Source organism: Cnephaeus nilssonii (genome assembly GCF_951640355.1).
Source record: "Cnephaeus nilssonii genome assembly, chromosome: 23".
Taxonomy (NCBI): domain Eukaryota; kingdom Metazoa; phylum Chordata; class Mammalia; order Chiroptera; family Vespertilionidae; genus Cnephaeus; species Cnephaeus nilssonii.
Window position 1 is genome coordinate 2,089,726 of NC_137094.1, and position 15,749 is coordinate 2,105,474.

Consider the following 15,749-nt stretch of genomic DNA (forward strand, 5'->3'; position numbering starts at 1 on the left):
GGTGAGGCCGTGGGCCCCTGGATCCGGGTGAGCCTGGCCCCGGGTCCGGGTGAGGCCGTGGGCCCCTGGATCCGGGTGAGCCTGGGTCCCGGGTCCGGGTGAGGCCTTGGGCCCCTGGATCCGGGTGAGCCTGGGTCCCGGGTCCGGGTGAGGCCGTGGGCCCCTGGATCCGGGTGAGCCTGGCCCCGGGTCCAGGTGAGGCCGTGGGCCCCTGGATCCAGGTGAGCCTGGGTCCCGGGTCCGGGTGAGGCCGTGGGCCCCTGGATCCGGGTGAGCCTGGCCCCGGGTCCGGGTGAGGCCTTGGGCCCCTGGGTATGGGAGAGGCCACGCGCCCCTGGGTCCGGGTGAGGCCACGTGCCCCTGGGGCCGGGGGAAGCTGGAGCCCAGGTCCGGTCGAGGCCGTGTGCCCCTGGATCCGGGTGAGGCTGGATCTCGGCCCGGGAGAGGCCACGCGCCCCTGCGTCCGGGTGAGGCCATGCGCCCCTGGGTCCGGGTGAAGCTGAATCCTGGATCTGGGCGAGGCCGTGTTCCCCTGGATCCGGGTGAGGCTGGGTATCGGGTCCGGGTGAAGCCGTGCCCCTCGGTCCGGCCGAGACCAAACCAGAGGGAGTCGGACCTGCATTACCACCATTTGTCCACCATCCAGAGCTGAGGGGTCAGTGCCGACATGTACTCATAAGGAACTGGTGGACATTGATATTGGGTCTCAAAAGAACTGTTGGTCCAGAAAGAAACTCACTACAGACTGATTCATTTGCCTGTCAGCATAACTATTATTGCTCGTCGCACATTCAATTCTTATAAGTATATCTCTAGTGACACATGATTTCGCTCATCTAGGGGAAATGATGAACAACATAGACTGATGAACAAGAACAGAACCAGAAACAAGGAGGTATCGATCGGACTATCGGGCCTCAGAGGGAGGATAGGGGAGGGTGGGGGGAGGGGGGGAGAGATCAACCAAAGGTCTTGTGTGCATGCATATGAGCCTAACCAATGCTTAAGTTCAACAGAGGGTTGGGGCATCCATGGGGAGGGGTGTGGGATGGGAATGGGGGGATGAGGACAAATATGTGACACCTTAATTAATAAAGAAATTTAAAAAATTAAAAAATAAAAAAAAATAAACTTAAACTATATAGGTAGGTACATTGTTATTAACTTAATTAGGGTACTCCTAAGCTGGCCTTTGCTAAAAACTCAAATGGCCAAAGAGCCGCATGTGGCTCAAGAGCTGCAGTTTGCCAATCACTGGGTTAACAGAACAAAAAGATCAAAATAAGCACCTGGAAGAAACACCCAAACCAATCAACACTGGATAATACCCCTCGCCTGGGCTTTCATTGGCTAAATGCAGCCATGATTAGGCGCAGTGCCCTTTGGGTAACTTACTTTTTCAGGCCCAACAGGTAGAATTAGGATCTCAATCACTGACTGATCATTGCAAATTTTGGTGTTGGGGCCTCCCAGTGGTGCAGAAAAATGACAAATTTAGGCTTTGGGGGCTGATCGCAGGTTGCTTGGACATGTTGTCTGCAACTGATCTCTTGTTTTGAGATATAATTTTAGATTTCATGAAGTTCAGCATGCTCCCTGAGGTGAAAAGCATTATTTCAATTATTCCTGAAGACCACAAGTCTAAATGGATATATTGTTTTAACTTTTTTTTATTTTATTTTTATAGAGAGAATAAAGGAAAGGAAAAGAAAAGAACACTGATTGGTGCCTCCTGCATGGCCCCCACCCAACTACTAGGCTTACACCCAAAAAAACCTGGCTTGTGCCTCATAAGGAATCTAACTGGTAACCTTTCTGTGCATGGGACTACACTCAACCAACAGACTCACTCCAACAATCAGATATTATATTTTTATCAAAAACATCATATTATTAAGAGAAAAAATCAGGATAGGAGAAAATACACATAATTCTCTCGTAGTTGTTTAAAACCAAAAATTTAAAGGATACATAAGCCAACAAGTTGACATTTCCTACATTGTCTGCATGTTTGTAGTCATTACACAGTGTGAAACTATGTAGCTAAGAGTTACTGAATTTTTACTACATGTGCCACGCCCTGTATTAAATGCTTTACATGAATAATTATTTCAATGCAAACTGCATGATTATAGATTTAATAAAATGCAGGGCCGGAAGTCAAACCCATGTGTCTCTAACAACAGAGCTCTGACTTTCACTGTAAGGGTCTGTGGCTGCCTAAAGAATAGATTCCGTACTGCATAACCATTAGGATTGGCTAGATGTTATTGCAGATTACAAACAGGCCCAAAAATTATTGCCTTATTTTAAACTAGGAGTCCAATGCACAAAATTGATGCAACAGTAGGCCTTCCTTCCCGAGTGCTGGCATCAGCTTCCCTCTGGCACCCAGGACCTGGGCTTCCCTCTGGCCACCGGCTGGCACCTGGCTTCATCTAGAAAGTCATCTGGAAGGACATCTAGAAGGATGTCCAGTCTAATTAGCACATTATGCTTTTATTATTATAGATAAGACATCTTTCTTGTTCATGGCACATGTTCTCCCTGGTTCTCCTGGGACTTGTATAAAGAGAAGCTACTATGTACATGCCTCCTGGGTATATCAGAGATGTACAAAGAGGTTGGCCAGTCTTAATGCTTCAGAGTCTTCTGTTAGCAGTGACAGGCTTCACTCCCAGTACATTTCATTGGTCAAAGCACATCACAGGGCTGCTGCCAAATTCAGGTGGTCAAGAGGGAAGTCTGACATACTTGATGGGCCTCATTCATGTGACTACATAGGGCCAGTCTCTTTGGGGGCTGTATAGGGGCAAAGAAGAGCAGTGAGGATTGGTAGGAAATGACAGTTGAAATTATTTCGGATGTTTCGCTTTCCCCTCATCCAGGTGCACTTTGTCCCAGAGCTGCCCACAACCACCACTGTCAAGTTTCAAAGGAGTGAAATTCAATAAAAGCAATTTGGTCAGAAGTCATTGGCTATGAACTCAGAGCCCAATTCTGAGTGTGACCTTTGATAAATCCCTGGCTGCCTTGGTTCACCCACTATGGTTGAGGTGAAGACCCACATGTTGAGAATGTTGATTAGGAAGGGTACAGGATTGCAAGCATTCCAGCATCCATATTCTTTGAAATTAACATCAGTCACTACTCTGTCTCCAAGTCTCTTTATCTTTTGCATTGCTCAGCTGAAGTCTCCATCAGGTGGGTTGATTTTTAAAATGCTGACATTAACATCAATATTGATCCTGGGTTTCTATTCATTTGTGCCTGAACCTGTGCTAAATGTGGTTCCTCCATAGTTCTCTCCAACCCCATGAGAGGGAGCACTCGACCTAATTTTCCCTCTTCGTCCCAGTGTTCCTGGGTGTCCAAGCTCACCCAGTAAATGATTAGATCCCAGAGGCCATAAAGTGATGCACTGAGAAACCATAGGCACCCTCATTAGGTGTCAGCATAGCTTACACATGGGCAAGAGATTGATCTTCTCTTCAGGGACCAGGAGTACCACCTGACTATCCCATCACTCTCCAGGGGTATCCAGTTCCTCATTTCTAGGGATCAGGGTCCTAGGATTCTTCACCCTCAGCTTTCCCCCATATGCACCCATCCACTGATTTCTTTTCAGGGATCCAGGATCTTTCAGCTCCTCCTCAAAGGCTTAGAGTCCTCCCAAAACAACACCTACACACTCCATTCTTCCTTTCTGCCACCAGTCTTTCCCAATTATCCAACTTTGCTCAGCCTGCCCTTCAGTTCATCCATTCATGATCCTGATATGGGACCCAAAGGGGTATAACAGTGGCTTGGAAGAGCAGATGAAAAAGGGGCTCAGCCTGGGGAGCATAGAAGATAACCACATTGTCCTCTAAATCACCCCTTTGGAGATTGCCTATGCATTTGCCTGTTGTTCGGGTGCACACATACACAATATCACAGGGAACACACAGACACCAGAAGCACAGAAACGCATAGGTACAGAACACCCCCAGGCAAAGATGGGCCCTCAGGTGCAGGGCTTGTAGCCAGGCTCACACAGACCAGACTATAGACTCAGACATAAGAACACGTGGGAGCAAGACAGTGTCACTATGCATGCCCACACACACAATGGACACACACAGGCACACACCAGAAGAGACATACATGGACACAGAAGACAGACACAAAGAAATAAAAACACACAGAAATATAATCAGGAACACCCAAAGGGGCAGCAAATTCACACATATAACCAACAATGACACATGCAAAAGCAACACTCCCCTTAATGCTGAGTCATAGTAATACACTGTTCTGAAGAAAACATTAAAAATTGAGGTGCTGTCTTGGCGAGGTGGCACAGTGGGTTGGAGAATCATCTCATAATGCACCACACGCACACACACACACAAACACTCTCTCTCTCTCTCTCTCTCTCTCTCTCTCTCTCTCTCTCTCTCTCATAATAGATTGTGGATTTAATCCTTGGTTAGGGTATGTATGGGAGGCAACTGATGCATGTTCCTCTCCCATTGATGTTTACTTATTTCTCTCTTTCTCCTTCCTCTTTCTCTGAAATCAATAAACATATCCTCAGCTGAGGATTAAAAAAGAAAGAGATAATAATTAAGGTATTGAATTCTCAAGAACATAGCATTAAATCCAGAGCAATCTCTTTTAATGCAGTCAATGTGTCTTCTTTTACCTGAGAAGCTAAGAGAATCAATATTGCTGACCTCAGAAAAATGCCACATATTTAGTGTCATAGTCATGATCCCCTCCTTGCTTTCATTTAAGGACTAAAATATGATGCTTTCTGAATAAAGTCATCTCTTCATTTTTATTACTTAGGTTAGACTTTGAGTGATAAAAATTAACTTACCTTTAGTAGAAGCTGTTTCTGAGGGATTCCAACATAACTTTGGGCACTGGAGTGCCTAATTCTCCCTCCAGGCCCCAGTGTCCATGTGACCATCCTCCACTTGTAGATGTCTGGAACCCAGAGGTCCAGGAGAGATGCTACGAGTAGTCCCAGTGATTTTCATCTATTAGTTGTCAGCCTAGCTTTCACATGGGCAAGAGACACCTCTCCAGGGATGTCCAATTCCTCATTACTAATGGGGACTTAGGAGCCTAGAAGTCTTCCCCTCAGCTTTCCCCCAGATGCATCCATCTTCACATTCCTTCCCAAGGATCCTGGATTATCCAGCTACTCCAAGAAGGCACAGAGTCTTTCACAAACATTTCCAATCCACACTCTATACCTCCTGTCTGTCATCACAGTCTTCCCCCATTCCCCACCTTGCTACAGCCTGAGGTTCTATGAACTGTCCCAGTGCTTAATCCATCCCTGAGATGGGACCTCCAGAGGGACACCAGATGCCTGGATGAGCAGGAGAATAAGGGGCTCACCTGGGGGTGAGGAAGAAACACAGATAGTCCTCTACAACACCTCTCTGGGGATCGACTATGCACTTGCCTGTGGTCGGGGTGCACAGACTCAGAGAGAAACATACAGATAACATGAGCACAGAAACATCCACTGGACACCTCCAGCCTCTGCTGAGCACTCAAGTGCTAGACTTAAGTCCAGGCTCACAGAGACCCACACTGTAGACATAGGCAATATCTTGAGGGAAACACAGGTGTGTGTGTGCGCACACACACACACGTACATGCACACACATGCACTTGCACACACACAAACACACATAGAAACAAACAATTGGGTGCCACAGTACACAGACACACACAATGGAACACTCCATCAATATGCTGGCAGGAAACCCTATCACCATTCCTGTCCAATACCCAAACTCTCTGCCCCCTCAACCTCACATCCCACAGTGTATTGTCCCTCACAGCCCAGGCTTCATCACCTCAGGTCAGTTGCAAGGGTCTGCTCTGCACAGGCCAAACTTATGGAGGGAGGAGGCTACCTGTAACGCATTCCCCCAATGTGGTATCACGTTGAGACCAAACCTCTCCTCTGGAAATGCCTGTATTGCAGAATGGTCTCACCATTGAAAACACACAGCACCATTTCCTGGAGAATCCGTGGTACCTCCAGGACTGGTTGGGAAGTGGTATTTTTAATGAGATGAAAATGGAAAATTATCCAGAAATGCAAAAGTAGAGGGATTCAAAGAATTCCTGTGGGGCTCAGGGGTGTGTGTGGGATGCTCATTGATATGTGAGCTGATCTGAGGGCTTAAAGTATCAGAAGCTGCTCCACAGCATCTGGGAGGGATCTGGGCTCCTCAAACACCTGAATCCAAAATAGCCAAGTCTCAACCCCTGGATGGAAGGTGCTGAGACCACAAGGCCCATAGCTTTTCCCAGCCCCTTAGGGTTTAGTCTCAAGGAGCACAGATGTCATAATTACCTGTGGATGACTGTGCAGCTCAGCCCCAGTTCCCCACCCTCCACACTGATATCAGGGGCCCCTCCTCTCATGTTCTCTCCTTCACTGTGTGCTCTGCCCTCATGAGAACCCTTATGGCTGGCTCACCAAAGGGTCCCTGGTCTGTGATGGTGTTCACATGCGTGACTCATTTGGTGAAAACACACACACACACACACACACACAAATATATTGATTAGAGAGAGAAGACTAGGGATAGAGAAACACCCATTTGTTGTTCTACTAATTTTATACATTCATTGTTTGATTCTTGCATGGAGCTTGACCGAGGATGGTACCTGCAACCTTGGTCTTATTGAAATGATGCTTTAATAAACTAAGCTATCTGAGAATAGATAGATAACAGAAATACTGGGATGAGAGAGAGTGATGAAAGGCTAGACTGGGATTCATGAAGTTTCCAAAGTGTTTTCTTTATATGGATATATTTGAAATAAGCTATTACAAAGGTAGATTATGTCCTTACATCAGTAATTTCATATGCCAATTAGGGAGCACTGAAAAGGGGAGGAGGATTTGGTTTTAGGGATGCAGGTATGTATGGAAACATAAAAGTGCATGTTAAAAATGTGTTTTACCCTGGCTGGTGTTGCTCAGTGGTTCAGGATCAAGCTATGAACCAGGAGGTTACAGTTGGATTATTGTCAGGGAAAATACCCGGGTTGTAGCCATGTTACCCAGTGTAAGTCTTCAGGAGGCAGCTAATCAATGATTCTCTCACATCATTGATGTTTCTCACTCTCTCTCCCTTCCTCTATGAAATAAATAAAAATATATATATATCCTACCTTATAAAAGAGAAACATGCAAATTGACCACACCTTCGCTACGCCCACAGCCAATCAGAGCGAACAAGATGGCGGTTAATTTGCATATGTGGGCACTGAGCGGCCTGGGTCCAGGAAACATCCTCAGGACCCAGGCCGCTCCTAGCCTGTAGGCCGGTGCTTAGGTCCTGAGCGGCAGGGGTCCCAGAACGCCCCCTGACCACTCGAAGCCTATGGGTGTAGGTGCCAAGCCACCTGGTGGGGCGGGAACATACCCACGTCACTATAGCGACACAGGGATGTTCCCGCCCCGCCCCCAGCGGCTTGCAAAGGCTCCAGCATGAAGGGGCAGTTTGGGGCCACACCCCCAGCCAGACACCCAGTACCGGGGGCTGGCTGCTGGCCTCTGGGGTGTGCTGAGAACCTGGTGGCCACTGCTGCGTGCTGCCCAGGGTCCCTGCAAGCCTCGAGTCTGGGACCCATGGTGGGGTTGGCTGCTGGCCTTGGGGCGTTTGGAGACAGGAATGTTCCCGCCCCACCCCAGAGGCTTTCCAACCTCCAGCACCAAGTGGCAGTTTGTGTCCACGCCCCCAGCCTAGCGCCCTCCACAGGGGGATGGCTGCTGGGCTCTGGGGTGTGCGGAGACCCCAACAGTCACCACCGGGTGGCAGGGACACACCCCTAGCCCAGTGACACAACCCAGGGGCTGCATGAGCTGCAGAGGATACACCTTTTTTTTTTATTTGTATTGATTTTTTTTACAGAGAAGAGGGGAGAGGGATAGACAGTCGGAAAAATCAATGAGAGAGAAACATCCATTAGCTGCCTCCTGCACACTCCCCACTGGGGATATGCCTCCAACCAAGGTACATGCCCTTAACAGGAATCAAACCTGGGACCCTTCAGTCTGCAGGCCCACGGTCTATCCACTGAGCCAAACCAGTTTGAGAGTAAATACCTTTTCTGACAACTCATTGGCTAAGCTCCCTGTAGGCCACCACTTGCAGTGTTCTTGGCAATTTGGGTTATAAGAATCCAAGAAGGTGATCTAGGGTTTTTCCACTACACTCTTGAAGGAAAAACTGAAGGTCCCTTGAGGGGTCCCAGATTGGAGAGACTGCAGGCTGGGCTGAGGGACAACACCCCCCCCCCCTGCCCCACTCCCCGCCGTGCACGAATTTCGTGCACCGGGCCTCTAATATATATATATACCTAAGCGACCACAAGATCAGTTGCTATGATGCACAATGACCACCAGGGGGCAGATGCTCATTGCAGGAGCTGCCCCCTGGTGGTCAGTGAGCTCCCACACTGGGAGCACTGCTCAGCTGACCAACCTATCCCAGTGGCCCACTAGCCCCGCAGCAGCCATTCACTCCCTCAGTAGTCCTGCAGGTCCTATCTCGAGAATGGGCCAGGCCCAGATGGACAGACGTCGCTGGCAAGATCTTGAAAATGCTGCAGGCCTCCTGGAAGTTGGCCTCGGGCACCATGGCCACTTCCCTTGAAAAGCAGCTGCCAGGTGGCTCCCAACAACCACCGTGAACATCAGCAGGACCTATCTGGATCCCAGGATAGCAAGGGGGTCCCAGCACCCACCAAGGGCCAATGGCATCTCGGCTCTCAACCATCCCCCTTGGGACAGGTGCCAGACACAGGGCTCACAGCTGGCGAGTGCTGCTGCAGAGGAGCAAGCCTCTCCTGATCAGGACTGACTGGGTGTGAGCCCTCAGGAGGTACAGTGGAACCTGGACTAGCAGGAGGGGCAGGCAGGAGCAGCAGGATGCTGCTTTGAACTGCAGGTTTCAGCCCAATTCCTGCAGGCCACCCTGAGGGACCCCACCCATGCACGAATTCATACACTGGGCCTCTAATTTTACATATATATTTAAAGTTTTATATATACATATATATATTTAAATGTTTATATATATATTTTTAAGTTTTATATATATATAAACTAGAAGCCCGGTGCACGAAATTCATGCACGGCGGGGGGTTGTCCCTCAGCCCAGCCTGTACCCTCTCCAATCTGGGACTCCTGGAGGGATGTCCAACTCCCCCGGGATCGGGCCTAAACAGGCAGTCGGACATCCCTCTCACAATCCAGGACTGCTGGCTCCCAACTGCTTACCTGCCTGCCTTCCTGATTGCCCCTAACCGCTTCTGCCTGCCAGCCTGATCACCCCCTAACCACTCCGCTGCCAGCCTGGTTGATGCTTAACTGCTCCCCTGCCAGCCTGTTTGCCCCCAACTTCCCTCCTCTGCCAGCCTGGTCATCCCTAACTGCCCTCTCCTGCAGGGTTGATCACCTCCAACTGCCCTCCCTTGCAAGCCTGGTCCCTCTCAACCGCCCTCCCTTACAGGCCGGGTGCCTCCCAACTGCCCTCTCCTGCTGGCCATCTTGTGGTGGCCATCTTGTGTCCACATGGGGGCAGTATCTTTGACCACATGGGGGCAGCTATATTGTGGGTTGCAGTGATGACCAATCTGTATATTACTCTTTTATTAGATAGGATAGAGGCCTGGTGCACGGGTGGGGGCCAGCTGGTTTGCCCTGAAGGGTGTCCTGGATCAGGGTGGGGGTTCCCTTGGGGCATGGGGCAGCCTGAGCGAGGGGCCTGTGGTGGTTTGCAGGCTGGCCACGCCCCCTGGCAACCCAAGCAGAGGCCCTGGTATCTGGAATTTATTTTCCTTCTACAATTGAAACTTTGTAGCCTGGAGCGGAGCCAAGCCTGCTGCTCCCTCCGGGGCGGCAGCCATCTCTGTGGCAGTTAACTCACCTTCTACAATTGAAACTTTGTAGCCTTAAGCGGGTGAGCCCGGCCAGGGTGTGTGGAAAGCTTTGCTTCCCCTGTTGCCGCCGGCAACCCTGGCCTGCTCTCTCAAGTTCCATTCTGCCGCCATTTGTTTGAATTTGTTTACCTTCTATAATTGAAACTTTGTAGCTTGAGTGGAGGCTTAGGCCTGCAACGGCTATGGAAAGCTTGGCTTGCTCTGTTACCTGGGAAACCTTGCTCACTGTGGCTGTAGCCATCTTGGATTGGGGTTAATTTGCATACTCGCCCTGATTGGCTGGTGGGTGTGGCTTGGCTGGTGGGCATGGCTTATGTAGCAGAGTGATGGTTAATTTGCATATTACCATTTTATTAGAGAGGATTATGTATATTAAAACTTGTTTTAAATCAAGTACACATATATCAAACCTTAAAAAATGTTTAAAACTTACCAGTTTCCAATAATTCAGCTGTTTAATTATGAATGTTCTTGAGCACATTCATTGCTACTCTATCAGTATGCTAAAAATCTATTTATATGTAAGGCTAAGCAATTGCCCAACTTCCTGATAGGTAGCTATGACCTGCAATGACCACCAGGGGGCAGACGCTCAACACAGGAGCTGCCCAATGAGCTGTGTTTACTTGACAGCAGTGGTTCACAGGAAACGCACCCCAGAACCAGAGAGGAGGGAGCCTGATCCTGGGTTGAGTCACCCAAGAACTGCCCTCTCGAAATCCAGGACACCTCGGGGGATGTTGGAGAGCCTGTTTCAGCCCAATCTCCACAGGCCAGGCCCTCGTTTTGAAAGGGAGAGGGAGAAAAACAGCAATCATCTACTTCCTGCACGACCACTCCAGGGGATTCAGGAAGGCATGTGCCCTGCCCTGGAATCAAACCGGTGGCTGAGGGACCCCACCCATTACACAGATGCCCTTCAAGCCTCGGCACCGCCCCAGGTGCTGCCGGCCAAAGAGGGACTGTGAGAGGTTGGCACTAGGGAGTGTGGGGCCGATCTCACTAAGTCCTTCCCCACCAGACACTTTCAGATTAATTTAATTTCAATGTGCATGCATCCATGTACCTGGTCACTAGTAAAATATAATGATGTACTACTGAAGTATCTTATGTCCATGTTCAATGCCATCATTTTGACAGTTTGAATGTGGTGAAATTGTCAACTACTGCTAACCTAGACTTCACTTAATGTATTATTAAATGCTTAGACATAACACTGGTGGAGAATGTTAACAATGCAGATTAAACTTTTAAGTGTATGGTACAAGTGGGCTATAAATAGTACATAGGGTAAAAATTGAGAAAAAGTATATTGTTTTTAGAATTCAAAAGCAAGAATTCCATATGGCAAAGAAGTCACTAGAGTCATTGAGGAATGAGTGAAATTCAAACATATGTCTTAGAGGCTGCACTATCCTTCTATTGGTTAAAATAATAAATTAACTTTAAAGTAGACAAAAAATCCTGAGCAGACATTTTAACAAAGGAGATAAAGACAATGTAAAGAAATGCATAAGAAATGATCACCATCAAACATTTTTACAGAAATGGAATTAAAACAAAAGCAAGTTAACAATACTCACTGATAGGGCTAGTATTTAAAAAGATTAACCTTCACATGTGCTGGCAGGGTTGCAGAATAATGGAATTTTCATTACTGTGGGTGGGTCGGGAGGCAAAGTGATTGGCCATTTTAGAACACAGTTCCCCATATGTTAAAATATAACACATTCACTGACACTGGAACAGTTTGGTAAGTAACACATACACCTGTAGAAAGAACTCAACACAATATTCCCAACTGTTTTATTTATAAAACCCCAAACATAGAAATAACTGAAACCATAGGCAGCTCAATAGTTAAAGGGGTTACCCATAGAATACAATATTTCCTGGAAATAAATATTTACATAAACATTAGTGTCAAATCTCAAAATATCTGTGTAGCATGAAGGAAGCCAGTGTTTCTTAAAGAGAAATTTTATTGGTCTTTTAGTACCAATAAAATTATGAAAAATATGAACTACTCTATTGTACAGGAAGGTAAATCAATGCCTGCATGGAGGGCTGGGAGGCAGAAAACTGACAAAAGGGCTGGAGGTAAATACAGAGTGTGGCAAAGTAGGTTTAAAGTTGTTGCTACTCCCCTGAATCCGGGTGAGGCTGGGTCCCGGGTCCGGGTGAGGCCGCGTGCCCCCGGGTCTGGGCGAGGCCACGCGCCCCTGGGTTCGGGTGAAGCTGGATCCCGGGTCCGGGTGAGGCTGTGTGACCCTGGATCCGGGTGAGGCCGTATGTCCCTGGATCCGGGTGAGGCCGGGTCCCGGGTCTGGGTGGGGCCTCGCCCCTGGATCCAGGTTAGGCCACGCACCCCTGGGTCCGGGTGAGGTTGGATCCCGGGACCGGGTGAGGCTGCACACACCTGGGTTCGGGTGAGGCCACGCGCCCCTGGGTCCGGGTGAGGCTAGGTCCCAGGTCTGGGTGAGGCCGGGTCCCGGGTCCGGGAGAGGCCACGCGCCCCTGAGTCCGGGTGAGGCCGGGTCCCGGGTCCGGGTGAGGCTGGGTCCCGGGTCCGGGTGAGGCCGTGCGCCCCTGGATCCGGGTGAGGCTGGGTCCCAGGTCCAGGTGAGGCCGCGCCCCTGGGTCCGGGAGAGGCCACGCGCCCCTGGGTCCGGGTGAGGTTGGATCCCGGGACCGAGTGAGGCTGCACACACCTGGGTACGGGTGAGGCCACGCCCCCCTGGGTCCGGGTGAAGCTGGATCCCGGGTCCGGGTGAGGCCGTGCACCCCTGGATCTGGGAGAGGCTGGGTCCCGGGTCCAGGTGAGGCTGGGTCCTGTGTCCGGGTGAGGCCGTGCGCCCCTGGATCCGGGTGAGGCTGGTCCCGGGTCCGGGTGAAGCTGGATCCCGGGTCCGGGTGAGGCCGTGCACCCCTGGATCCAGGTGAGGCCACGCACCCCTGGGTCCGGGTGAGGTTGGATCCCGGGACCGGGTGAGGCTGCACACACCTGGGTTCGGGTGAGGCCACGCGCCCCTGGGTCCGGGTGAGGCTGGGTCCCAGGTCCGGGTGAGGCCGGGTCCCGGGTCCGGGTGAGGCTGGGTCCCGGGTCCGGGTGAGGCCGTGCGCCCCTGGATCCGGGAGAGGCCACGCGCCCCTGGGTCCGGGTGAGGTTGGATCCCGGGACCGAGTGAGGCTGCACACACCTGGGTACGGGTGAGGCCACGCCCCCCTGGGTCCGGGTGAAGCTGGATCCCGGGTCCGGGTGAGGCCATGCGCCCCTGGATCCGGGTGAGGCTGGATCCCAGGTCCGGGTGAAGCTGGATCCCGGGTCCGGGTGAGGCCGTGCACCCCTGGATCCGGGAGAGGCTGGGTCCCGGGTCCGGGTGAGGCCGTGCGCCCCTGGATCCGGGTGAGGCTGGTCCCGGGTCCGGGTGAAGCTGGATCCCGGGTCCGGGTGAAGCCGTGCGCCCCTGGATCCAGGTGAGGCTGGGTCCCAGGTCCGGGTGAGGCTGCGCCCCTGGGTCCGGGTGAGGCTGGTCCTGGGTCTGGGTGAAGCTGGATCCCGGGTCCGGGTGAGGCCGTGCGCCCCTGGATCCGGGTGAGGCTGGTTCCCGGATCCGGGTGAGGCCGCGCCCCTGGGTTCGGGAGAGGCCACGCGCCCCTGGGTCCGGGTGAAGCTGGATCCTGGGTCCAGGTGAGGCAGTGCGCCCCTGGATCTGGATGAGGCTGGGTCCCGGGTCCGGGTGAGGCCGCGCCCCTGGGTCTGGGGAAGGCCACGCGCACGTGGGTCCAGATGAGGCTGGATCCCGGGACCAGGTGAGGCCGCACACACCTCGGTCCGGGTGAGGCCACGCGCCTCGAGGCCCGGGTGATGCTGGGTCCCAGGTCTGGGTGAAGCCGCACCCCTGCGTCCGGGCAAGACCAAACCAGAGGGAGTCGGACCTGCATTACCACCATTTGTCCATCATCCAGAGCTGAAAAGTCAGTGCCGACATGTACACATAAGGAAGTGGTGGACATTGAAATTGGGTCTCAAAAGAACTGTTGGTCCAGAAAGAAACTACAGACTGATTCATTTGCCTGTCAGCATAACTATTATTGCTCGTCTCACATTCGGTTCTTATAAGTATATTTCTAGTAACACATGATCTCACTCATCTAAGGGAAATGATGAACAACAAGAACAGACCCAGAAACAAGGAGGCATCAATCGGACTGTCGGGCCTCAGAGGGCGGGTAGGAAAGGGTGGGGGTATGGGGGAGAGATCAACCAAGGGACTTGTGTGCATGCATACGAGCCTAACCAATGGTTAAGGACAACAGGGGTGTGGGGGCATCCGTGGGGAGGGGTGGGGGATGGGAATGGGGGGATGAGGACAAATATGTGACACCTTAATCAATAAAGAAATTAAAAAAAAATAGTTGCTGAGAAAAAAAAAGTTGCTACTGAAAATAATACAATAATTAATAAAGAAGAACACAAAATAAAAACTCTGCATGGCCACTGTGCCTCATCTTCTTGGCCGTGATCACATTAACGGAAAGCCACTGGTTTGATTACAGGTCAGAGCACATGCCCAGGTTGTGGGGTGGATCCCCAGCAGGAGGCAGCTGATCAATGATTCTCTCTCATTGATCTCTCTCCCTTTGTCTGAAATCATAAAAGTATATAATTTAAAAAAAAAAAAAACTATTGCCATCAAATTCAATAGGAATGCTGACTACATACAAAAGACATCCTGGGATAGATTGCGGGGTTATCCTTCCTCTACTTTTGACTTCTTGCCTATTGAGCAACTACGTTATGTGAACACCCTAGAGGGGCCAGGGAATACATAATACCATTAGATTATTCTGCCAATGATATCAGCTACACGAAACGGTTTTGGAGGGACTGAGAATGTCTGTACATAAAGGTCACACAAGCCACAGGCCCCAGAACATTTGTGGCCTTATGTTCAGAAGAGGCACTTATCATCTAATTTCTTGCAGGTTTCCCCACTCACTATTGAAACAGTGTTTCTGTCCTAATTGTGGTTCCACCTCAGAGACTTACAACAAATTACACCAGTCTATGAAATGTCATACTTCCTGGCACATGTCTCCTTTGCAGTACATGGAGAGCAGGTTCCCTAAACATTGCTGAGGCTTATGTAGTACATACTGTGAACAGAGAACATGATTCATATTGGTCACAGAAGCAGAGCAAAGGTCTCATCTTCAGACTGACCTTTGCCCTCACCAATAATCAAGGCACTAGGCTGAATATTAAATGCACAAAGTCACGTGGTCTTTCTTTTAATGCCATGGGCTGCAATGAATAATAAGCCAATACTGGACAAAAAGTGATTTCCGGACATTATGTTGTCCCTTTCAAACCACATACACTTTTGGATAAACACAATATCTATTCAACTCTACATGCTGAAAGATCACATTTGTGTTAACAAATCATCTGTGGCAGTGAATAAAACCAAAATTAAAGGTACAAATGTAAAAATATCTTTAAAAAGATTCTAAACTAGAGCACAGGAGAACAAGGGGTTTGAAGGTTGGTGAATAAGAACCCCTCCAAATTTATCAAAGCATAATGTGAGTACCACTATGTCCATGAAAGAGGTGGCACTTCTTAGCTGAGAACGGGTGCTCGGGATGAATCCTGGGTCAGGTCCATTTTCTAGTCACAGAGAAATGAATGAAGATACTGCCAAGAGCTTGGAGGAACCATAATTACTTCCAGCAGAAGTGCGAACACAGAATACATTCCCCTGAGCACCCAAGGG